Genomic DNA, 26591 nt, shown 5'->3' on the forward strand with positions numbered 1-26591 from the left:
TAATATATTTTCACCATTTTTTTCTGACGTCTTTCCACCCATCTTTTAACATCTGGTAATGTAACTCTTCTATCGTAGTAGAGATTCTAAAATAACAGTTTTTACTGCACCTGAGAAGGGTGAGGTATGCGAAGTCCAATTTTTGTAAAGTAACTTTTTTAGCAATAATAAAACTGGGTACACACACTGAGTTTTTCAGCCAAATATCAAGCCGATTACACAATAAACGACTGATTGGTCCGATATCACATTAGTGTGTACGCTCCCACGATCATTTTTTATTGTACCAAAGCACATCGTATCGTTGCATTTGATTTTATAGCCAGACTAAAAATCTCTATAAACGATGGAACAATGTCGTTCCAATTCTGCAGTGTGTACGCACTCAGGACCGGCAGTGTCCATAGGTCTCTATGAAATGTGCAGAGTCACCATGCTTATAGCCAATGGTTATGACAGAGCACAAATGTGAAGGTAAATCGTGTAGGTGTGTACACAGGAATTGGCTGCTCATCGGTACTTTGTCGTTGATAAAATCGTTCCCATTGGGAGAAATTTTCTGTAGTGTTTACCCACTCCAATCCTTAATAATAAGAATTGGAGTGACTTACTTACCCTATAATCCTATCTTCCAATTATCAAAGTTAGAGAAAAGGAAACATTAATAAATCTCAGTTCTTTGTGCTAATATTACATATTTGTCTGCAATCCCACATACTATGATAGAAAGTAGCATTAGAACGCTTACATTTAACGCAGTGTAAGGGCAATTTTAAGCAACTGCGGCCAATGGGGCAGCACTGTGGCTCAGTGGTTAGCACTTCTGCCTCACAGCACTGCGGTCATGAATTCAATTCCCGACCATGAGCCTGATTCATAAAGGATCTTAAATTAAGTGGAATCTAATTTCAGTCTCCTGGACAAAACCATGTTACAATGCAAGGGGTGCAAACTAGTTTTCTGTTTTGCACATAAGTTAAATACCGACTGTTTTTTCATGTAGCACACAAATATCAACTTTAAAATTCAGTGTACAAATAAGCTATCAAGTATTTGTGTGCTACATGAAAAAACAGTCAGTATTTAACTTATGTGCAAAACAGAATACTAATTTGCACCCCTTGCATTGTAACATGGTTTTGTCCAGGAGACTGAAATAAGATACCTCTTCATTTAAGATCCTTAATGAATCAGGCCACATGGCCTTATCTGTGTGGAGTTTGTATGTTCTCCCCGTGTTTGCGTGGGATTCCTCTGGGTGCTCTGGTTTCCTCCCACGCTCCAAAAACATACTGGTAGGTTAATTGGCTGCTATCAAAATTGACCCTAGTCTCTTTCTCTCAGTTTGTCTGAGTGTGTATGTTAGGGAATTTAGACTATAAGCTCCAATGGGGCAGGGACTGATGTGAGCGAGTTCTCTGTACAGCGCTGCGGAATCAGTGGCGCTATATAAATAAATGGTGATGATGATGATGAATGTAGGCCCTGGAGACAGAAGATGATGACGATCAACTGAGAACCATCCAACTCAGCAGACTATGAAGAAAACCTCTTTTTTTTCAGACACAATTTACGCCTGCGTTTCAGGCAGAAATTGCATTTCAACGATACAATGAGTTCCTATATGTCTAAAAACAGCAAAGGTTTAACGTTGAGGTCTAGGTGGTAAGTTTCTGGATCGTTGCATGAATATAACATGTTTTTGTACTCTTGAAGAGCCCTGTCCCACATTAATATAAAGATTTATAACCAAGCAGTAGTTTTTAAACCCTTCATCCACCAGATGGTTAGAACTCTCCGTTGACAGTGATAGGATGACATTAGGACAGCAGCATATAAATAACTGCCAATAATAATAATAATAATTATGTCATGGATTACGATTGGCTGGCGAGAAGAGGCAGGTGCTAATCGCCCGATTGGTGGGTCTATTTTTGCCTGCCAGGGCTGTCTCAGCACAAGCGAGACGTGCAGAGTATTACTGACACTCTAATTTCTGCCTCTTCAGTTGCTCGCACTGATCCCGTTTCCAACCACAGAACTCTTACTCATTCCTCCTTAGTGTGACACATTCTCGGGATGGTAATGATGTCATAGAGGAGGCGATATAGAGGATGGGGGAACTGGTGGGAGATGTCAACAAGGAATCAGTGTAACATAACTGCGGGAACTATGGTAACTTAGGGAGCAGTTAACCCTCAGGAAAGATTAGACAAATTAAATACACATAAGAGGTTTATAATGCAAACTCTCATGTGAACTAGGCAACGGAATGCCAGGGATTCACAAATACTACAACAAGATACAATGAAACGCATATATTTACACACACAAGCACGTTACCCATAATTTGAATACCATACAGTTCTCCTGCCATTTTAAGCATGTATTTGTAGCGATAGTTTTAGCGAAACCGCTGAAGTGTGTTTTGCAGTGAAAACTCGGAGACCTGAGTAACAATGTGGACGCAAAGCGATAATGAAACAAATAAAAACTTGAAATAGTGCAATTTTTATAGTGACAACATTGCTTGGACAGCTACTTTCATATAAGTGAAATGGATACTTACTGCAATCATTGTTTCACTGTGTTTGCAGATCATATGGGTATCATGGTGGCTCAGTGGTTAGCACTTCTTCCTCACAGCGCTGGGGTCATGAGTTTGATTCCCAACCATGGCCTTATCTGTGTGGAGTTTGTGTTCTCGCCGTGTTTGCGTGGGTTTCCTCCGGGTGCTCCGGTTTCCTCCCACACTCCAAAATATACTGGTAGGTTAATTGGCTTCTATCAAATTGACCCTAGTGTGTGTGTGTGTATGTGTGTGTGTTAGGGAATTTAGACTGTAAGCTTCAATGAGGCAGGGACTGATGTGGGTGAGTTCTCTGTACAGCGCTGCGGAATTAGTGGCGCTATATAAATAAATGATGACACAAAACGATTGCAACTGTGCATATGAAGAATTATGTCAAAGACACTGTTATTTGAAAATATATCTGCTTAGCTTATTTTTATAGGAATATGTCCATTGAAATATCATGGGTCTTCCAGGAAAAACAATGGTAGAGTTCAACAAAATTAGCGCCACTGTGTCATACATAAAGAAAAAATATACAATGCTAATTTTACTAATGTAAAAAAAAAATGCTGAGATACAATTTGTATGCATTATTTATGAATGAATGCATACATACTTATAATTACCAATAGCAGACAATGCAACAACAGCTCTTGAAGGAAAGCATAGACATTAACAATCATTATATTCTTAGTGATGGATATATTTTAATTTATCTTAGGACTGAGAACAGTTGATGCAAAGAATACAAAAACATATATAAACAAAGTTCCTTGATAGTCCAGAGTCGCCAAACAGAGCCATGAGTTTGAAATACCTTTAAATACATGTGTTCTTGTCAATGGTTCTGATAATTGAAAAATCCTCAAAATACTACACACTATCATACCACCAAACATTTAAAATTCAAAAGCTGGACAAAGCCACACCTCCTTGGACAGCGGGGCGGGGCTGTTCACATTAGGGGTGTGACCACATCACAATAGGTTTGACACTCCCCTGGGGGTGTGTCAAGTGCTTCTGAAACACTAGGCCAATGTAATCATACCATCCTATCTTATTATAATCATAGTTACTGCCCACCAACATTCTGAGCGTGCCACCATTGTACCTCATTATAATATTGCTACCCTATGCAGGGGCAAACGCAGGATTTGCAGAGGGGGGTTTCCACACCACGCCACCAGTGGGCGTGACCAGCATGCATGGGGGCGTGGCTATAACATTAGACAGTGCTTGGCTGCTCTCCAACTCTTCCTATCCCCATAATATACATGGGCAATGCTACGTGCACTACTGTTAGGTGCATGCAGCTCTCCCTTTTCAAGCAGAGCTGTGTGAAGCGGGGGCAGGGTCCAGCCACCTCAATTATACAGTGCCCCAGGCTTGAATGTGGGGTTTCCAGGCACTAGGAAACCCCCCTGTTTGCCAATTTTGTCCAAAGCAATTATGCTTACCTTTGGACCCTGGTCATGTTGTGGAGCGGACCAATTTGTATAAATATTCATAAAAAATGGGCTCAGCCCAGAAAATGGCAATGAGTCATTTAAAAAAAAACAACTTCATAATAATCGTCATTCTCGGATGCGTAATATGAAAAAAAAAAAAATCTAATACGGACGTGAACGAGTAGACCCATGAATCCCTATACCAGATGGAAAAAAGTTTAAGAAACCCTCTAAGGATAGCCCTGATTATAATGCCTATATTTAGTGTTACTAGAAGATGTCACAGTATCTACTGTTCATAATCCAGCTACATTACAGCTAAAAATATGTATACAGACCCTTTAGTAGAATGACTGTTCGGTTTACACATTGTGCTACACTAAGGGAAACATGGCACAAGATTTGTGACGTGTGTCCCAAAGGACGACCAGATTAGAATGACCTTTTGGTACCCAGGGCCTTGTTTAAAGACTACTGACGTCCTCGAATTCGTGTGTGCATATTTAGTGCTTGAAGCCCTCTCCGCCAATAGGGCCAACAATCGCCTGTTTATCCTTTCACCACTCAAGGTTAATATTACTATGTTTACTTAAAGAACTGAATGAAGACACCCATGGACTCATCAGCATACAATACCTAATATTTCATAGGTACAATCCACCAATGTCTCAGAGTCAGCCCAATGTTATAACGAAATAATCGAGGGCCGAGCACTGTTATTGTGGCCACTGACACTCGGAAAAGTGCAGCGCATTTTATTTTGCCCAAACGCACCTATTTTCCTGCTATGCTTATACATTGGAGCATTTTGTTTTTGTTTCGATTGTTCGTCTGCCCAGAAGCTCCGTATAAACATTTTGCAAGTGTTTAAGACTGAAATGTGCACATCTGCAAAGTAAAAACCTATCGGGAATACGGACTGCTATATCATATAACCCCTTCTCTTAATTAGTCACTTTCACTGTGAAATGCGTCAAGCTGAAACAAAATGCGTCATATTGAATGTAGCGGCTGAGGTCTTATTACCAACCCAAGATGCTGTAAAAAAATTATAAAACAACTTTAGCTCTCTGGACTCCAGCTTTAAGAAGGACATCTGTATATATGCCCAATCTCCCAGCGTCGAGTTAGTTATAATTTCTCATATCGCACAATAAACTCCCATTGTTTGGTATGCAGAATTAAACCCTAAAGAATGCTCCAATTAGCTTATGTCTCCAGACCCTCTTGCTCTCCTCACAACCTACACTCTCTGTGGAAATGTCCATAAAAACAGGGACAATGGTGCAAAAAATCAGAATTCTGTTAGGAACCCCTCCAGCCGGCACAACACAACCCGGAGTCTACTCTGCCAGTCAGGTGTTCACTGGAGCCCCTGATGGTGGGGACAGACTGGGCTGCAGACTGACAGAGGGTCGTGAAGTGTGTACCGGCTGGGGAGATCCCAGGCAAGAAGAGTCAGGTCCACGCAGAGGTCAAAAGGCCGGCAGCAGGTAACAGAAACGATGAGCAAGCTGAGGTCAGAGGTCACAGGCAAAGTAGCAGAACGGGTAAACGAGCCAAGGATCAGGGTCACAGGAAACACAAGCGAAGTCAAATACGAAGCCAAGGGTCATACACGGGAAGTCAAAACGTAGATACAGGAACAGGAACTGGAGCAAGCAGGTCAGCAGACTGGAGCACAGAAGCTATAACCGGCAATGAGGCAGCAGACCTCATTGCCTTAAATACAACCCATAACCAATCAGAACCTGCCCCTAGACAAGGCCACACTTGTAGGCTAATTGCCAGCACCTAGCAAGACCAATCAGGGCTTGGCACTGAAATCCACACCTGCAGGCTAATGCCTGCTAATTCAGCCACAGGCTAAATCTGCCTGATTGTCCCTAGAGCGCATGCGCGCCTGGCTGCCAGGACACGGCGCTGAGGAAGCGTCCGACCGTTGCCTTGGCAACGGTCGGGAGTTGGAAGGAAATGACGTCCCGGTCGTCATGGTGACGGCCGGGACGTTGGGACCTACAGGAAGCGAGCCGCGGCGGCTCTGAGTACCGCCGCGGCTCGTGACAAATTCAGAATGAAATATCCTTTACATGATGACTTTGCATTTTTTGCCCATTCATACAGGTACAGTACATTGTAAGGAGAGATTGTTAAGTACATTAAGCAGCATTCAAAAGCAAAAAGCATGACAAATCAAAGAAGGATAACACAAATTTTATCTTACCTATGAAACAGAATACAAATTTGCAGGTTACATAATATGTTAATACGCATTTTTAAGCAGTCTGTCCCCAGCAAAGAACAATTGCAATCTGTAGGCCCCTATTGTTCCTCTATATATTCTCTCTAATGCACACACATCGACACTAACGCTCACTCCAGGCTTTCAATAACTTTATGTCCTACAGCATAATGATACAATGAACAGAAGACCATATGCACTAACTGGGGCTGGCTGGCAAACTTTAGCCCGGTAGGGGGGTGGGGGTGCGAAACTCGGCTCAGCAGGGTATTAGGAACATTTTAAAGGGGAAAAATGGCCCAGTGACCTAGTCCAAGGTAGCCCACTATGGAACTGGCCCTTCTGCGCCAAGCCGGCCCCTACATAGTAACCATGGCAACATCTGGAAAGTGAAAACCTGTTTTTTGGGGGGCTTCAGGTCTCACCCCTTTTCTTATAGACCCTTACATCTACTGCAATGTCACCCCGATTGGGACCTAGACAGAGTTATTTCCAGCACGGTGGCTCAGTGGTTAGCACTTCTGTCTCACAGAACTGGGGTCATGAGTTCAATTCCCGACCATGGCCTTATCTGTGTGGAGTTTGTATGTTCTCCCCGTGTTTGCGTGGGTTTCCTCCGGGTGCTCCGGTTTCCTCCCACACTCCAAAAACATACTAGTATGTTAATTGGCTGCTAACAAATTGACCCTAGTCTGTGCGTCTGTGTGTGTGTGTATGTTAGGTAATTTAGACTGTAAGCTCCAATGGGGCAGGGACTGATGTGAATCAGTTCTCTGTACAGCGCTGCAAAATAAATAAATGGCGATGATGATGATTCCAATACCCTACCCAGTGTTGTAATGCAATATATCTCTTCTAAAACATGGCAGCCATTTTATATTGTCTTAGCAACCACAATATCCCTGTCAGGTGCCTGCACAACTATCCCAGCAGTTAGCAGTACAGCAAAAATATTGTTATGAGGAAGAAAGAAATGACAGGACATATAATAAACATTGTTTTCCTCTGGTGATTGAGGGCGAGCGTGTGTGGCCTGTGGGATTTTTTTCTCTCTAGGTCTCGGACAATGTTTTGCTTTCACTCCATCCAGGGCCTAATCTGTGTATAAAACACATTCCTGACATTCCACAAGCAAAAGAAATCTATCTCAAGCAGCTGTGTACAGCTGTAATAAATTGCAATTGTTGCTAAATAATGTGGCTGGATTTACGCAGATAGACACGTTGCAAACGTCACGCTGTCGGGGGTCCTCTCCCCTCCTTGCTGCATAAGCAACACATTTTAAGGAGCAGAAATAAATAAATGGGATATTCTTCTTGCAGCGTGTGCAACTGCTACCTAGCACAACCACTGTTGGGCCTTAGCTGATAGAAACACACAGCTTTGCCATACTTGCCAACTCTGTTGGAATGTCCGGGAGACTCCCGAAATCCGGGCAGGTCTCCCGGACTCCCGGGAGAGCAGGCAAGTATCCCGCATACTGCAACTTACTTGTCAAAATGAAGTGATGCGCGGTGAATCGCGCCATTTTGGCCCCGCCTCCCGCAACATAATGACGCTTTTGTTGTGGGGTGTGGCCAAAATGATGCTATTAACCGTGCCCCGTCCCCTCCCGCCTTCCAACCACGCCCCCTGTTCGGGGTCTCCCGGAATTCACTTTTCAAAGGTTGCCAAGTATGAGCTTAGCGTTATGAAGGGCTATGCCAGGGGTGTCCAACCTTTTAGCTTCCCTAGGCCACATTGGAAGACGACGAGTTGGTTTGGGCCGCACATAAAATACACTAACACTAACGATAGCCGATCATCGAAAAAACCATAGAAAACATAGTTAACATATTAAACTTACTTGGAAATGAAGTTGGTAAGAGTTAGGAAACCTGTTGCAGGATCATGATTAAAGCAGTAGTCCCATTTCCAGCTACAATTTAACTTACCTGCATCTGCCCCTTAGTGGGGTTCGGGGAATTAAATGCCAAAAACTTTTTTTACCTCTCTTTCTGCACCCATGAATCATTTTTTTTATTGACCAGTTTGAAATGGTCACCGATATAGGTATCATCAGGAGGACTAATAGAAATCTACAGAGATTTAAAGATAGGGTGGTGGGAAAAATGGTTCATGGAGCAGCCTCCGATGAGGGTAACAGTGGGTGATATTTTCACCCTACTCAGCACTGCACATTTAAAATGGTTTAAAATATTAAAAATACAATCATCTCTTAATATTTATATTAGATACATACAGAGAACACAGCTAGTTCATAATTGCATGGTGCAGAAAGTCCAAATTCAGAGTAACAACAATAAGATACTGGATAATCTTTCACTGCTGCTGATAGTTCACGCGGGTGACTCCTCTGTGCTGCGCTACGCAATGGATGTCGGGTGTGATGACGTCACCCCTGATATTCACTGTTAGCGCCACACGGAGGAGCAGACCAGGGAGGGAGCCGGAGCGCCAGCTGACGTGACCGTAAGGTAAGTATATATTTAATTTTTTTTGCAGGATTTTTTTTTTCAGCACTGCCCCCTTGCCACAACCAAAACTCCTGTTGGTCCACATTTACAGGCATGCTCAGCCGCATGGTTGGACAACCATGGGCTATGCCATAGTTGTCAACGTTTAATATTGTTTTCGGGGAACATTATTATCACACATTCTAATTTAAGATTATTCCAAGTTTTCTCTCTAAAAAAATAATTTTTGAGTTAGTAGAAATCTTCATTGTAATGTTAATTTTCCTACAATTTAAGTTTGTGAATGCCCTGGGTCAAAAGTTTGCAAAAATTTACTCAGTTCTATTGTTGAAAAAACATAAAAATGATATGGTAAACAATGGTAGAATCCTGTTATCTGTATTATAAAATAATAACATCAAATTAACTTGTGGATCTGTTTCACTGAAATCATGTATGTTCACTCGGGATAGATTTTTCAAACTTTCAAAAAAGTAAAAGTGGAGGTGTTGCCCATAGCAACCAATCAGATTCTACCTATCATTCTCTAGAATGTACTAGATAAATAATAGCTAGAATCTGATTGGATTGCTATGGGCAACATTTTTGGAAGGTTTGATAAATCTACCCCTGATTACCAGGGTAAAAGACGCACCCTCTTCAGGTGAAGGGATGAACAATTTGAAGACGCAGACCATCTGGTGGAGCCCGGCAGTGGAAGAATGACATTTGCATGCTAAGCATTCAGAGTTTAGTGTCCATATTTTATTAAACCACTGCAGAACTCCGTCAGAGCAGTCCCACTACATTGCGGTCACTTCCACCCCATTCTGGTCTAACAATCTTTTACAGGGCAGGTATGTCATCCTAGCCAACTGCTACCAAAAAGAGTTTTTACTCTAGCAGAGTTTTCTATTGAAGCCCTGCAAAATAGTTATAGAAGTTTCATGGGTTGCAAGTTATGCTTGAGGAGGTGGGATAAGAACATATGAATTTAACGTTTCCTGTTCCTTTAAGAAAAAAACATTAGGTTGCTTTCAGAGTTTAATCTAAATACACGTCAACACGGAATCTCAATTTTGTGTTTCTAATTATATGCATCTCTGCGTGGTTAGAAAGTGGCATGGCGCTGTTTGAACCTTCCCACGTCATTGATGCCAGTGACTGCGCAAAAAGCGTTACATCGCTGGGGAGGGCGTGTTCCTTTGCGGAGGGCGTGTTAACCTGAACTTGTGGGTGGTCTCTTACAAGGAATCCCACGATTATGCCAACGGGGAAAGGGGGTTGTTTAAAAATGACGTGGCTACTCTAAGATTTAAAAGGACTTTAACTTCAAATATTTTATTTACTTAAATGTGAGAAGTACAGGGGAATGTGTAAATTTAGTTTTGTGTTTCCCTCTGAGGAAGTATTTACATATTTATCTTCTAATATTTATATTGCAGAAATAACAAAGGGGAAAAAAGATAAAGGACTAGAATTATTAAAGGGCGGTTTGCTCAAACCACCGCTTATCGGTTTCAAAACCGCTGAATTTACTAAAGCCCAAACCGCCGTTAAAACGGACAGAATTGACACTTTTCAAAACCACCACTTTACAAACCGCCATAACAATGATGAACATACAAATAGCCGGATTTACTAAGCTGGGGGTTTTCGAAATGCCGCAATACAGCCATTCAAACGGCCAAAATAAAAGAGGTGGCTGTGAATGGTGAGATGGATCACCATACTGCTGCTGTTTGAGCTAATTTGCCATTCAGAACATAAGAGAAAGCACCATTGTCATTTAAATTTTTGGGGCTATCATTATATATTGATTAAGGGGCAAAATTAATTTAATATTAACTGATGAGGGAATTTTATTTTTATATATTTTTTTAAGGGGACATTATATTATGTGGGAAATGTGAATGTATAATATTATTAACTGATTGTTAATGGTGGATATAATTATTTATGTTGCACAATTTGTCATTACATATTGTCCGAATAATATAATAATAAAATAATTTTATCCCCTTAATATAATGAAATCTTTTTCCCCCCCTCATAAGTTATTAAATTCATTTTGGCCCTTAATCAAAAAATAATTATTGCCAAAATAATTAAAATGTCAATGGTGCTTTTTCTTATGTTCTGAATGGCAAAATAGTTCAAACAGCATATTTAAGCTATCCAGCTATTCTGAAGCAGGTACTAAAACTGTCCTATCCTGGCTTTTGGATGGCGGTCTCATCCAAACTGCCGGTGGTTTAGCTTTTACAATCCGCCATACATCGCCAATCATTTTAAATTGAAGCCTCAAGCCGCCTTTTAGTAAATGCGGCGATTTGGACCACTAGACCGGCAGCGATGGGTGGTGGTTTCAAACCGTCACCAAACTCGATTTTTAGTGTATCTAGCCCAAAGAGTTGAAGTTCCTTTAAATTATGGAACACCAAAGTAATACATAAATAAATGTTTTAGATCTTCCTAAACCAACTGAACCTTGCATGACATCATATGTTTACCAACAAAGTATTGCGTTAGCCAACAGAAAGGATCACAAAGGGGGGGAAAAAAAAAAATCTATTTTTCTTTTGTGGTTACAAAACAAGGTTATAAAACGAATCCTTTTTTTTTTTTGCTCGAAGAAAAGAATACAATGTCCTGAAAAGATGAAATGTTTCAGCTAAGCATTATATGTAACAGCTTCACATCACGTAACTGTTCCAAGGAAATATTCTGCAATATCATCTCATGTGAAATAATGTAATCAGCTTTAAGAATGTAATCTTTCTGCAAAGGTCACAGGACACTTTGAACAATGTATTAACGGGAAAAGTTTAGACAACTTTCTCAAGGAAATGATACTTCTGTTACTCTAAACTTGAGTTTTGCACTGTGCCTTTGTATCATGGAATTTTCTGGTCTTTCCAGTATTAAGTTCTGGTGGGGGGGGGGGGACGATTGGGTATATCACTTTGTATCCTTATATATTGTTTTACCTTTTTTTTCCATTTGATCATTCTCATGTAAGATTATCCAGTCTGAGGTAGTGGAATTCTTGCTGTCTATAGAAATGTAAACAATATGTAAGTTAAATATAGAATCAAGGGGAAAGAAAAACACTGAACCTTCCACATATATGCAGAAATGTCAGATCTATATATATATCTATATTTATAACTATCCCTTTAAGGAGGAGTAAACACAGTTTGCAAAGAAAATATTATAAATAGAATTTAAAAGATAGCAAACAAATAAAAACTTAAGTTTGCATCTATGTACGAAAAAAGATTTTACACAATTGTAACTGTAAGGTTTATTGGCTAAATCTTGATTGCGAATTTAACAGACATCATGACCGTTGTCCTGCCAGGCTTAGTAGAATTATGCATTTAGGAGAAACTGTATTTACCAGGATCTATTTTTGCAGAATTGTTCATGGAGTTGCTCGACAAAATGACATCCAGTATGAAGAAGAGACAGGTAGACCAGGGTGAATATCGGAACTTTCTTAACACTGAGAAGAATGTTACGACAGACTAAGGGCCTGATCTTGACTTGAACCTACACAAGTTTGCAAAGCACAAATAATATAATATAATGCATAACATCATCATCAGCTATTTATATAGCGCCACTAATTTTGCAGCGCTGTACAGAGAACTCACATCAACAGTGTCAGACTGGGGCATGAAGGGCCACCGGGGAACTGCAACGCTAGGGGCCCACCAGAGGGGGTGTGGCCAGCCATCATAGAGACGAGACCAGACACTAGAGGGGGAGTGGTCAGTCCACGAAGGACATCTAGCACCATAGTGTAGAATATAAAGTATGCAGTGTGTATATATAAAGAGTACACAGGCTTGACCTGCCCCTTAGATTGGGCAGAAAAGTCACCAAAAATCGGGATTGTCCCACTAGACCAGGCTTGGCTAACCTGTGGCACTCCAGGTGTTGTGAAACTACAAGCCTCAGCATGCTTTGCCAATATATAGCAGCTTATTGCTGGAAGCGTATGCTGAAACTTGTAGTTTTACAACACCTGGAGTGCCACAGGTTAGCCAAGCCTGCACTAGACTCAGAACATTTGACAGACTGTCCTACCTGTTCTTGTCACTTTTACCACCTGCGGCTGCTGGTTTCTTTAGTTGTGGCTTGTCTGGATCCTGGAATGTTGGGGGCCCTAGTTGGAAAAAATAATGGGTACATTTAGAAAATTCCAACCAGCCCCGGCGTTAAATCAATAGGGACCCACAATTAATACTTAGGCCAGCCCCAACATTAAAGTAATAGTATTCCCATTTAATAAATCTATTTCTTACACTCCAGACAGTGATGGAGGTAATAAATTAATTGCATTTACGTATAATAAATATACCAATTTCCCGTAACCATCACTGCCATTAAATAACTCATATTCACATTTAATAAATAGACCTCATGCTCTTTAAACTCAGCCCCACATTCAATTAATAGCCCCCACTATAAAATTAAATTGTCCCACTTTTACCCTACAAACAAAATAGCACCCATTATTTAGCCACCACCTACCACACACATTACATTGCCAAAAGCCCCCTGTGCCATCACACACACATTACTGTGCCCCTTCATCACCATGCTATGCCACCTTATGATCACACTGTGTCCTCCATGCTGCTTTTGTCGTCGTCGTCCCCTCCTGGCCCCCTTTCATCACCCCTGTGCCATGCTGCTTTGGCCTCCTTTCACACTCTGCCATGCTGCTTCCCGACTCCTCTCTGCGGCATTCAGTGAGAACGGAGCAGAGAGGAGGTGTGCCAGCACCGCGGTCACGTTTTTTTTTCAGTTTTACGCTCCCCCAACCAATGAAGAGGGAAGCGATCAGGGTCGGGGTCTACCGGGGGATAGCCTGGTCCCCCGGCGGGCCAATCTGACCCTGCACATCAGTCCCTGCCCCATTGGAGTCTAAATTCCCTAACATAAACCGAGAGAGACGAGGGTCAATTTAATAGCAGTCAATTAACCTACTAGTATGTTTTTTTGGAGTGTGTGAGGAAACGGGAGCACCCAGAAGAAATCCACGAATCGAACTCATGACCCCAGTGCTGTAAGGCAGAAGTGCTAACCACTGAGCCACCGCGCTGCCCATAATATCATGCTTTAAACATATACATGTAGAGCATTAATGCTGATTTGCATGGATCTTAAGATCCTCGTCCCTGCCTGTCTCGTGCAACACAGATCAGCAATGGAAGTATGAATAGGGTGATAAGCCAAGATGGTACCTTCATTGGGATTGTCCCAAACCGCCGCTGAAATAACATCTTCTGCTCTGCTCCAGCTTCGGATCACATATACTGTTAGGGCTAGCTTCTATAAAGCACCATGTTTGGGTCACATACCTTTGAGAGACTGGCATCCAAGTTGAGATGTAGGCGGAGTGGAGGTCGCAGTTCCCGCTCGCCAGCGACAACCAGCACCTCTGAACGTTTTACTTCAGAGATCAAACAGGTGGCGGAGCGGAGCGAGAGGTGTCTTATGGACCTGACTATAACGGCACCATTGGCAGGGCTGTTACTAGGGCTGTGTGAGAGGGGCGGCCACCCAGGGTGCAAACAGGAAGGGGGGCGCAGGAAATTAATATTTTACATTAATTTGGTTACAATTGATGGTCTGGGAGGCTTCACACTTCCTTCTTGCCCCAGGTGCCAACATTTCTAGTTACGGCTTTGATCATTGGTGCCTGGTGAACCTCAGAAGCTATATATATATGTACTGGTCAAAACAATCACCGGGTTGCCAGATTATTGCGAATGACCCCATAGTACCTGTGTCGCTGCTACTATGAGCTTCCCGGTTTCCTCTGTATCAAAGGCTATACTCTGACAAGAACCTTTGCACTTCCCTTGTGTTCATCTGTACAGACCCTTGGGGATTAACTCCTGCTGTGCCTACTCACCTATCTGACCTGGTCCTCTGTGCCAGACCTTTGGAGTTCACCTTGACCAGTCTTTTGATGTTATCCTGACCCTTGACTATGAGCCGGGGCAGACCTAGACTTTTCTTTGGGGGGTGGGGGAGGGGTTAGCATAGCCACGTCCCTCCTTCACTCTGATTGGTTAGCCCAGTCCCTTTGATCGGACCTCTCGGCCGCAATTCAAAGGTAGGAAGATTGCTGTTAGGTGGGTTAATTGCCCCAATCACCAGTGCTATAAGCTGCATTGAACCCTGGGCTATCATCCTGACTGCACCAACTAATCAGCCTATTGTATATATATATATAAAATACTGAACTTTGACCCTGATCTTATATAGGAAATCGTGTCCATAACATCGGGAAAACCCACCGGCTTTTGTCACTCTCCATTGTGTTGCAAACCTTCCACTAAGACCGTCTCTAAGTTTCATTCTGTATTTTTGCTATTAAAGATAAGATCCCCTCAGAAAGTGGCCACCAGCCAGTGGTATAAATCATTACAGGGATACTAATAAGATTAATGGTGAAGGTAAAAGATAGGTAAAGTAATTGGGAAAATGCAACAGCTAAAGCAGGGTAACAGTGATGTGTATGCTGTGCAATGGCATGAACGCGAATAGCACGCAATAGGAACTTAACAGTAGTAATTATGTTAATTATGGTGACAGGTTTTGTTACAGTTTAATCAGCATTGTAGTGGTTCCTGAGAGGGCAGTGCGCTTAGTTACAGTAATAGTGTGCCTTGTTCAGACTGGTAGTCACGATGAGGCCATCTTCGGGCATGTAGAGTTCATTAGGTGCACAATTAATATCCTGATCTCTGCCCTGTAGGTGGGAGTAGATAAGCCCCTTATTTCAGAGAATGTTTAAAGATTTGAGGACTGGAGAGACTAAAGCTGGGTACACACTGACACGATGGTGGAAAGTCTGCCCAAATGGACGATTGTCGCCTCATTTGGTTGGTCGCACCGTTTAATATTTTCGTTCCAATCTCGTTTCTGTTGTCTAGTGTGTATAAACTTCCGACCGATCCACAACAGTGAGTACGAAATTACAGTCAACATGGCTGTAAAAAGTCGCTAAAGGGACGTCCGCTCTTCCCTTTATCGTCCTAAACAAGGCTAGTGTGTATGCAGTCCATGGACCGAGCGATCGGAACATCGATCGCATGTAAAATCGATCGGCATAAAAAGTTGGTGGAAAATTCTGTAGTGTGTACCCAGCTTTATCAGGCATGGAAAGAAATTCCATAAAGGTATCGGCACAGGAGAAGTCTTGTTGGGAGTGAGAGGTGGTTATCAGAGGCGAGGCTTAAAGGGAGCGAGGCAGAGTATTTCAAGACGAGGTTTGAAATGTATGAAGAGTTGGTGTTTGTTGAGGGCTTTGTAGGTGAAAGTGAGTATAATGGACCGAAGTAGGGTTAGGAATTCTGGCTATGAGAGGGTTGCTGTAGTCAAGGTGGGAGAAGATGAGAGAAGGGATGGATTTTGGCTGCATCTTGGGCAAGAAAAGGGCTTATTCTAGCAATATTTTTAAAAGTGGACGGAAGAGAGACTGGCGAGTATGTGAGGAATAAAGCAGAGGGTGGTATCAAGTGTGACACTAAGGTATGCCTGCCCGATAACAGCCAATGATGTAGGTGAATAGAGGACAATGGGTGTTACAACTTTTCTTACTTTTTTATGCAATATAGAAAAAATTTAATGTTTTGAGGATTTGGCCACCGCATGCTAGCCCCCTGTAAACTAGCCAGTTGCCACCACTAGATTTCAGCTGTCATCCTACTGTAGCCAAAGACAACTGGGGGTAAATGTATCAAGCTGAGAGTTTTCCAGCGGGTTTGAAAACCCAATCAGATTCTAGCTATCATTTATTTAGTACATTCTACAAAATGAAAGCTAGAATCTGATTGGTTGCTATAGGCAACATCTCCACTTTTCAAACCCACCGGAAAACTCTCAGCTTGATACATTTACCCCCTGGTGTCAATTTAATATAATCCCTCTGTTTGTTTCTCTCCATCGCAGCTCTACCTGCTTACAGGCAGACATGATCTGCGCCGGATTACAGCTAATTTGTGACTAGGATTAATACAACCGACTCACTTTCCCTTTTGCTGCCAATTAAAAGCGCCTTGTTATGTAACTGTCTCTATTGCTGACCGCTTCCAGTTCATCCTACTGGGGGGTTCGCAAGATCAGAAACACACAGCACACGGGTTACATTCTCGCTGTGTCCTTCCTCTAACCAGAGGATTAGAACAACATAAAACATTCAGGCAGAGACGCTCTGTTCTTTGATGAAGCTGATTAAGTCTAATTAAATTGATGCCAGGTTACAGTAGAACAAACGGCAAAGCACAATTGTTAATGAAAATCAGACAGAAGTATTTCGGAGGCAGGTAGAATCCGGTGACACACAGGCACACGCAGCGTGGAGGCAGCCATTTGTAGACCGAACCAAGGATCATGAGAATGTAGCACAAAGTACCACGGCAACAAACAGAGCTGTAACTAGAAATTTTAGTGCCCCGGGTGAGAGAGACCTCTGGCTCCCGCCAGTAGCCTGCGGAGAAGAATCAGCCACCCTACTGGGGTGGGGGGGGGGGATTCTCCAACCCGGTGCTGCTCTCTCCTATCTGTTCTTGTAGCTGTGATTACCTAATGCCACTGCTGATGTGTTCATCAACATCCTTGTTTATTTATATACATAGTTGATGAGGTTGAATAAAAGACACCAGTCCATCAAGACCGACCAAGTTTGGATCTCCTACGATCCCTGTCTTATATTTGAAATTGATCCAGGTGAAGCAACAGCCAGTCTGTTTCAATTGGGAAAAATCCCTCCTGTCCAAATATTGCAGTCCTAATTCTCCCTGGATGCACTACTATCCTTCATTTGAATTAATGGTCATAACCCTGGATAACCTTTAACGCTAAAAATTTGTCTTAAACATATCAATTGAATCTGCCATCACAATCTTCCCTGGTAGTGAATTCCATATCTTGACTGCCCTTACTGTAAAGAACCCCTTCCTTTGCTGGTTGTGAAACTTCCTCTCCTCTAACCTTAGGGGATGACCACGTGTCCTGTGTATGGTCCTTGGGGTAGAAAGTTTCCAATAAAGTTCTCTGTATTGACTCTTAATGTATTTGTACATATTAATCATATCCCCTCTTAGACTTCTCTTTTCTAAAGTAAACATGCCTAGCGCCAGCATATTCCATAGCACTTTATAATTGTCTCTTCAGATCACTTCAGGCTTACAGGCTGAGGGGAAGACAGAAGGGAGGAAGGGAGAGAGAAACTAATGCTGAGGGTATTAAATTATTACTTACCTACATTACTTGGGTAGACCGTACTGCACAGGTACTCCTTAGTCCACCTTTACTCTCTGATAGTATGGCAGGCGCAGCGTTGATATATATAAAGGCGTAGGTCTAATGCTTTTATACAGCTTGTCAGGATACCGTCCTATAAGAATGCATGCAATTAATAAATGGCCAAGGGGTTCACGGCACAAGGAAGCTTACTAACTAATCCTACCCTAAAAGATTTATAGACACCAAGTTCTCTGGAGTGAGGTTCCCAATCCTACAGAGCGTCATCTGAGCCACAGAGTCACACAGTTCACTCATCTGCCAGCTGGACAGGGAAGAAGTCCGATGTCTTCCTGCTTTTTGAAGATACAAAAGGTAACGAGGTCCAGTGAAGATCCACTCGCCAGCACAATCCTGGACCAGTCCTTCAGGAGCAGTAACTCCTAGTCAGTCTGTACCACAGTAGAACACAAACAACCCCAGCAACTGAGCTTCCCCTTTAAAGCCTGCTCTGGTTCCTATGGTGGTGTGGCATTTATGGGTCTGGTTTAATGAACACTGTAGCCACAATATCAGAACTCACCAGTTATAAGCAACGACAACAGACCTAATTTTTCTACAGATAAAATTTATAGGAGCCTATACATATATTAACATCACTTATGTATTATATATGATATTAGTAAAAATGAATCTCCCACCCCCCTATCTGAATTGTGGAGATCTATCCCCAGGAATCAAACTTCCTCTGTCCCGTTGGGGCCCCCTGAGGGCCTAATTTGCTGCGTATTATAGTACTATATGTATTAGCCCACTTGCATAATTATTATCTTAGATTTGTAAGGCACCACAGTGCTCCGCTGCAATGTACAGCAGGGAAAATAGGACATAAATAAAACAGAACATACATAAAACAGTACATACATTAAACAGGGACATACAAGGCAGACAGAATAAACACAGACATGAAAACAAAGGGTATGAAGGACCCTGCTCATTAGAGAGCTTAGATTCTACAGGGGAGAGGGTACAGCTGAAACAAGAGGAGCAAGAGTGGCTTAGAGTGGGGATTGGGACAGCTGTGAGGGCGTATTACGGTCAAAAGTTGTAAGATAAGGTGAGCTCTAAAAAAGAGATGGATTTTTAGAGAACGTCTAAAGATTTGAAGGCTGTAGGAAGGTCAGATTGAGCATGGTAGGGAATTCGATAAGTGGGGAGCAGCACGGGAAAAGTCTTGTAGGCAGGAGTGAGAGGTGGTTACCAGAGAGGAGATAAGACGCAGGTCAGAGGTAGATCTAAGAGGGAGGGAGAGTATTTTAATATAAAATTTGAGATGGATGAGGGAATCCCACATAAGAGTGACGATATGCAAATCGGTCGTCCGACCTGGGTATCGGGAACCAGCTATTAGATGGTTCGATTAGTCTTTCATCCCTATACCCAGGTCAGACGACCGATTTGCACGTCAGGACCACTGCGGACCTCCACCAGAGTTTTCTCTGGCTTTGTCCTGCCCAGGCATAGTTCACCATCTTTCAGGTGTTGTTGAGGGCTTTGTAGGTAAGGGTGAGTAATCTGAATTGGATTCTGGAGGACACAGGGACCCAATGTAGGGATTTGCAAAGTGGTGCAGCAGATGTGGAGCGGTGAGAGATGAAGATCAGTCTTGCAGCAGCATTTAGGATGGATTGAAGTGTGTGTATATATATATATATGGGTGTCGGGTGAATGCCAGATAGCAGGAGGTTGCAATAGTCAAGACAGGAGATGATGAAAGAATGGATAAAAGTTTTGGTAGCATGTTGAGTAAGAAAGTGGCGAATTCTGGCAATGTTTTTAAGGTGGAATTGACAGGACAGGGAGAGAGCCTGAATGTGAGGAATAAAGCAGAGGACGGAGTCAAGTATAATTATGTTTCAATGTTCAAGTGCAATAACTGTTGATACTGGGGATTTTAAACATAATTATGTAGTTGAATACTATATAAACGATAGTACATATAATGCTAGAGAGAGAAGGGATTGTGATGATTGTAATTAGATACAACTGAATTGGTTTCTATTATAACTTAATACCGAAACGGACTCCACTGATGAAACTGCATAATGGCGGTGAAACGCGTAAGCTATTGAAGAGACTATCATATATGGATGTTCCCTAAAGAGTTTGCATACTTAACTGTGCACAGATGTTTTCTGGAGAATAGTGTCAATTCTTAAGACACAAAGCTGCATTAAATCACACCAGGGATTTGAACTATGAGAGGCCTTGTACAAACTAATCTGTCACTAAGCAATGAAAGTTTAGGGATTCAGGGCTACACTAGTCATACTTCCTAATTTAATAATTGTACATTAGAATATGTAGGCCCTCTTGTGCCATCAAAGACCAAAAACAACACAAGTTATAAAAAAAATAATAATAATTTAACATAAAACAACACAACTGTCCCTTAGTGCTGCTCTAACCGTTTTTTTCTAAGGCTGCAGTAAGAGCATGCTTCTTAAACTAAATATCAACACGCTTACAGCTAGTTTATAACATCCAGCTTCACCCCACAGAATCAGGGTAGAGAGGATTAGACCCTAGGAATTGAGGGCAGACCACTTATTACATGCCCTTTGTAGCCAACAAAATACATCCAGAACCCCTGGTTTGTCGGCATGCATATAGCCAGAGATGGTGAGTTGTAAATCAAGCTAGCAGGCAGCCTGTTTCAATCTCAATAGATCTCATCAGTGAAAGATATGCCTGGATGGCTTCTGTGGTATGGGTTTGGAATAAACTATAAATAATGCAATAACTGAAAGTATTCTCATGCTAACAGCTAGGTATACCCATAATTATAATACAAATGGGTATGCTTTAAGGGTATTCTAACGCTATTTTGGGACTTCAAATTCCTTGCAGCGTCAACATATCCCAGCTGACGGCGGACACGGTAGAGGGGAGGAAAATCCTGGGGCCGCAAAGGGTCGATACACAAGACCAGGTAGCTGATGGGCCCTAATGGGCCCCATCGTATCTGCTACATCACTGTATGTGTGATCAGGTGCCAAGGAAATGATTAAACATTTTCATCTTCAGCGTCTCTATCCCGTGTCGTTAATCTGCAAACCCTGCAGCTCTAAGCCACCCACTGCGAGACAGTGCACATCACGGGACATCCGGTCATACAATTATGAATTCATAAAAACAGCTTCCCACACCCTTTTCTACACCCCCAAAGCAAAGCTGAGGAATTTCTGTCATGTGCGTCTGCATGACCTGCTGCTTACAATTCTGAATTTGTTTAAGCCTTTTTTTTTTTTTTTTTTTTTTTTTAGCCTGGGGTGTCCGGCAATTTCCTGCAACACCATCACTCAGTTCTCCGGAGTTGTAGCGTAGTGTAATGCAAAACAGTGTAGTCACATGAGGCGGTCACTCGTGAAAGAGGCTGGCACGAACCAGCAGGAGCAGCTTCTCATTAAGAAGTGACATTGATATAAACTCTTACTAGGTCACCCAGAGCACTGATCACAAGACTGAAATAACCTCCTCAATACCCTTTTCTTTACAGAGCACTTAGGGCCTGATTCATTAAGGAACTTAGGCAAGAAATTGAGTAAGTTTTCCTACTTAAGCTTTCTAGACAAAACCATATTACAATGCAAGGGGTGCAAATTAGTTTATTATTTTGCACATAAGTTAAATACTGTCTGTTTTTTCATGTAGCACACACTGAAATTTAAAGTTGATATTTGGGTGCTACATGAAAAAACAGACAGTATTTAACTTATGTGCAAAATAGAAAATGAGTTTTCACCCCTTGCATTGTAACATGGTTTTGTCCTGGAGACTTAAGTAAGAAATTTCTTGCCTAAATTCCTTAATGAATCAGGCGCTTAGAGAGCACTCAAGACACTCAAAGTCATTTTTAGCCAGTTCCACCTTGCTGGGAAAATGTGTTTTAAATGTCTCTGGGTTCATTATTCTCAAGGTAGAAAAAAAGAAAAAAAAAAAGAATTCTGGTGAATTCAATGCCACTAACTATGCTTTAATCTTGCAAAAGTGCATGAGTTGTGTAACTTGATTTCTTTGGTAAATCTGGTGAAAATACTCTAATAACCGACATCTAGACCTGAGGTCTGCAATCTGTGGTCCCGAGTACCCTAAGTGGGGCCCCAGAATCTAGGTTTTAATGTTGGCGTATTTCCATGGTAAAAGCTGAAGACAATGAATTATCCTTGGGCGGGCGCTTGAGGGTAAGCGAGTAGGAGAGACAATGATGGCAATAGGCGCAGGAATGGCAATCAACCCCAAATGTCACATCTTTATCCTCAGTAGCGCTCGTTCACTCCTCCGTTCTGCTGTACATTTCTGATTTTAACGAAAACTAAAAGAGTGATAAAGATTGCCGTGAACCTGTTAAAAAGCCAAGCGGACATTAGTGGGGGGGTGAAGGAAGCTGGATCTGAAATTAAAGACAAGTTTGTTTCTACATACAATGTATTAGCCTGCTGTGGAAGACAAGCATATTAGCCTAGGGTGGCCTAAACCGTTAATTAAGCCCCGAGTGTACTTACAACAAACAAAAGATTCCTTTAAAGCCTTGTGCATGAGGACAGATACAGTAGTCGCTAATGGGCCCGGCCGCAACCCCCCAAAAAAACACAAAAGTCTCAAAATAAATAGTATAACAGCGCTTGTATCTGACTTGAACTGAGAAAAATTTGCTATGTGGCGATACGTGATTTAAACATACATTTATTAATTAAAAACCAATAATCTTCCATATGATAAACATATTACTTGAAATAAGTTAAAATAATTAAACAAACGAAGAACAAAAATATAATTAATATAAAGAAAAGCAAACTTATAAAACGTCACCAGCAATTTCTGACATTTATACTTTCATACTCTTAAATCTGTGACTATTGAGAACAGCTGACTGTCTCTCCAATTTGGAGAAAAGGACTTCACAAAGGTATTAAATCACAAATTGTGAGTTGTGAATCATCAAGGACCGCAGCAGACACACAGTTTAGCAAAGATAACACTTGCGCAAAATCCCGCGGCTGTTTACAATAGGTTTCTCCTCCGATGGATTGTCCAAACATGGTTCAAATGACAGATTAGTTTGTACAAGGCCTCTCATAGATCAAGTCCCCGGAGTGATTTAATGCAGCTTTGTTTCTTAAGAATTGACCAGAATTCTCCAGAAAACATCTGTGCACAGTTAAGTATACAAACTCTTTAGGGAACATCCATATATGATAGTCTCTTCAATACCTTACGCGTTTCACCGCCATTATGCAGTTTCATCAGTGGAATCCGTTTCGGTATTAAGTTATAATAGAAACCAATTCAGTTGTATCTCATTACAATCATCACAATCCCTGGTCTCGAAATCACAAGAAAAGAACCTGTTGAAAATAGCCATTCTCTAATCTGTTTAGGAGACTTAGGAAACCAAGCACACACAAATATCCATATAAGCTATTTCTCTTAAGTTGTCCTTTTGGGACCTTATTCTTCTAACCTTTATGGTGGGTACTCTGGTAGCGTAAATTCTTACTTGCATCAAGTGGTTTGCAAAATGTAGACGTAGTGATCAACAGAGCGAGATCCACGATATCTATATTGAAGATGATATTTGTGGCTACATTTTAAATTATAGGTGTTGGTGTTCAGATAATTAACAAACATTTATGCCGTTGTCTCGCCATCACCCCATATAACGAACAGATCATCCTTTCTATGTAATTACGACAAACGCAAGACTTGAATTGGCCGCATCTGCGTCGGTGCCCCCTACTGTACATGGCCAAAGTTAATCTGCCCCCTGCCCTCCCCCCATTACGCCTCTCAAGCCGCAGACAGTTGTATCATTTGCGTGCAGACAAGAATTGAATGTAATTACGTTCAGTGGCGTAATGAACTCTCTTATCTTCCTCCTCTGCTCTTGTGCTCCCGATCTGAGACCCTCACAGATCAGTAGATCCCTGCCTCCTTCGCTCATCCCAACCATAACGAAAATCTGTAATCTCTCTTTACTGGTATCTTTCCGTCATTATTCAAGCACACAGCGGTTATCCTATCCAGGAAAATGAAATTCTGAGCCAAACTCCCTGTTAAATTATTGTCCCATCTCTCAGCTTCCCATGCCTGTCCAGGCATCTACAGAAGTTGCTTGCCCTTATTTTAGGTGAGGCCTACTTGTCACCATAAGACCCCCCCACATTATCACATCCTGGTTCTAAAACATTGACAGCCCCATTAGATCCAGATTGTGCAAAGAAAATGCAGTTTGGAAACCGATTCAATCCTGTGCAAGATGTGCTCTCTCACTGGGTAACACGCTGCCACCAATGAATACCAATCCTGGCAGGATGGCATCCACACAGGCTGCAATGCCAGGCATATCCCATCCTGCTGGGCACTTTTATGCTTTTTGGTGGCAGACAAATGCCTGGCAATTTTTTTTCATACAGATTCTTGCCTATGTATTGATATGCATATTAGTGTTGGATTCAAGTACTGTTCTCGAATCTTCCCGCCAGCCTCAATGTGGCAAGCAGGTTAGGGTGAGAAAAAGACGAGCTACAAATGCAATGAATTGAATAAGGCTTTCTCGCGGACGGCTTCTGCATTTAAATTGGTAGAGACTTTACCTCCCGTGCAATAGTAAAAAGTGGAAGAGAAAACTTTTCACTTTTGCACGAAGAGAACCGTTTTCTCTGCAGAGAGCAGAGAATTGAATAGTCCCCAAAATGTTCTTATCTGTAACATTGGTGAAGTGGAACTTTACCGACCTTCAATAAATTCTAGGAACAAGAGAGTTTATTAGATGCACTAGAACAGAAAGTCTTTGACTAAATGAACTTCACAGTCTACCGTCTACTACTACCAGGACCACAGGATTGGGTGGAAGCTTAATACTGAAATCTCTCTGAATAAAGGGCAGGTAGTTCTGAAACAACCTGTTCCAGTCTAAACTAGAAAAACAGAATGTCTCCTCTCCGTTGACTTGTTTTCACACCAATTAAGTTTCAGGGGCTCTCCCTGCTGGAAAGTCACCTGAGGAAAGACCACAAGACGAAACACTTAGGACAACGCAATATAGGAAGCGGATCACTGTAACATTCGTAAGGACATATCTAAAATAATTCAGATTTTAAAAGACCTTGCGAAACTTGTATTTAACATGCAATGACAAGAGATGTAAGTAAGCTGTGCCATTCCAGCTGTTGTTGAACTACAAGTTTCAGCATGTCTAGCCTCCACAAGGTATTGGGAAGGACAGGTTGACTATAACTGATAAAAATAACTAGTTTTAACATAAAACTAATAGCCCAATTGTGCTGTAATTTATAGCTCTCTGTACCATGTTTTTCAGAAAAATTTATTAATCTTCTTTCTGTCAAAGGGTAGATTGATCAAACGTTCTAAAAAGGAAAAGTGGAGTTGTTGCCCATAGCAACCAATCAGATTCTAGCTATCATTATCTACCACATTCTAGAATCTGCTAGATTCTAGAATGTGGTGGATAAGTGGTCGATAATTAGAATCTGATTGGTTGCTATGGGAAACACCTCCACTTTACTTTTTAGAACGTTTGTTAAATCTACCCCCTAGTCAAACGCCTAATGCTGGCCACAAATTTGGACTGGCCCTGCCACTTGGACCCGATCTCATTTTGGAAACACGAGTAGTGGTTTTTGCTTTTTGGGAACTGAACCAATATTCATGATTATCATAAATGAATATATGTTTATGGAGTACACAGGAACGGGCAGACAGATCAGACAGGCGCAATAGGTGTTTCTCGATTTATAAACACATAGAAACCAATGATATTTTAACAAGTCTTATTCAAGAAGCAAAGGCGGGCTAATTATTATTTTTATTTCATTCTCTTGGGCGCAATGAATAGCAAACCCCCTGTTGTCTATTGTTATGTTTAATAATTTGGGACATAATCCCACCCATGGATTCCTGCCGACCGTCAGGGGTTCTTAGCCCAGACACAGAGGAATTTACACAGATGCTTCAGTCTCTTTTTATCCTATTACTTGTCTTAACTACTTTGACCTCTGTGGCCCAGAATGCAGTTCTCAGGCCTTCACTGTGGCTTCTCTAGGTGGAATTCGGCTAGTGATGACATTAAACATAGGAAACAATCACTATAGCCCAGGTCAACGGGTCAAGATCAGAGGGTACATCCTATAGGGAATCCTCTCCAGTGTGGAGAGGGCCTGTCATCTCAACTCCAGAATACTAGGACAATTCTTTTTGGGAGGCAGTCACCCACAACCACACTTCCTCTGGCCTCTTCTGCCCTCTGTGAAGGCCACCTCTTGGACTTCTGGTGCTATAACAATAGTATCATCGATGGGGACTCAATACTAATGACAGATCTCCCAAAGAGGCCATGGAAAAAGTTTGGGATTACACGTCAAAGGATCCCATTCATTTCTCTGCAGGCTCCTCATCAACTAAAATAGCTCTAAAAGGTATTTAATTCTGCTTCAACTCCACTTTCAGTACCCATAAGTTTTAGAGACCCACTTCATAATATGTCAAATATTTGTGAGTGGTTTAACATGCTGATAGGC

General features: G+C 41.8%; 1 long non-coding RNA gene across 1 annotated transcript in view; it reads right to left on the bottom strand.

Moving 5' to 3' along the window:
• LOC142099751 (uncharacterized) overlaps window positions 1-26591 on the bottom strand; it is an 82712-nt gene that overhangs the window by 20569 nt on the left and 35552 nt on the right. The window contains exon 3 of the long non-coding RNA XR_012678602.1: window positions 11712-11777. This is a non-coding gene — a long non-coding RNA (uncharacterized LOC142099751). The remainder of the gene's footprint in view (window positions 1-11711; window positions 11778-26591) is intronic.

This window comes from Mixophyes fleayi, chromosome 8 (genome assembly GCF_038048845.1).
Source record: "Mixophyes fleayi isolate aMixFle1 chromosome 8, aMixFle1.hap1, whole genome shotgun sequence".
NCBI classification, from domain to species: Eukaryota; Metazoa; Chordata; class Amphibia; order Anura; family Limnodynastidae; genus Mixophyes; species Mixophyes fleayi.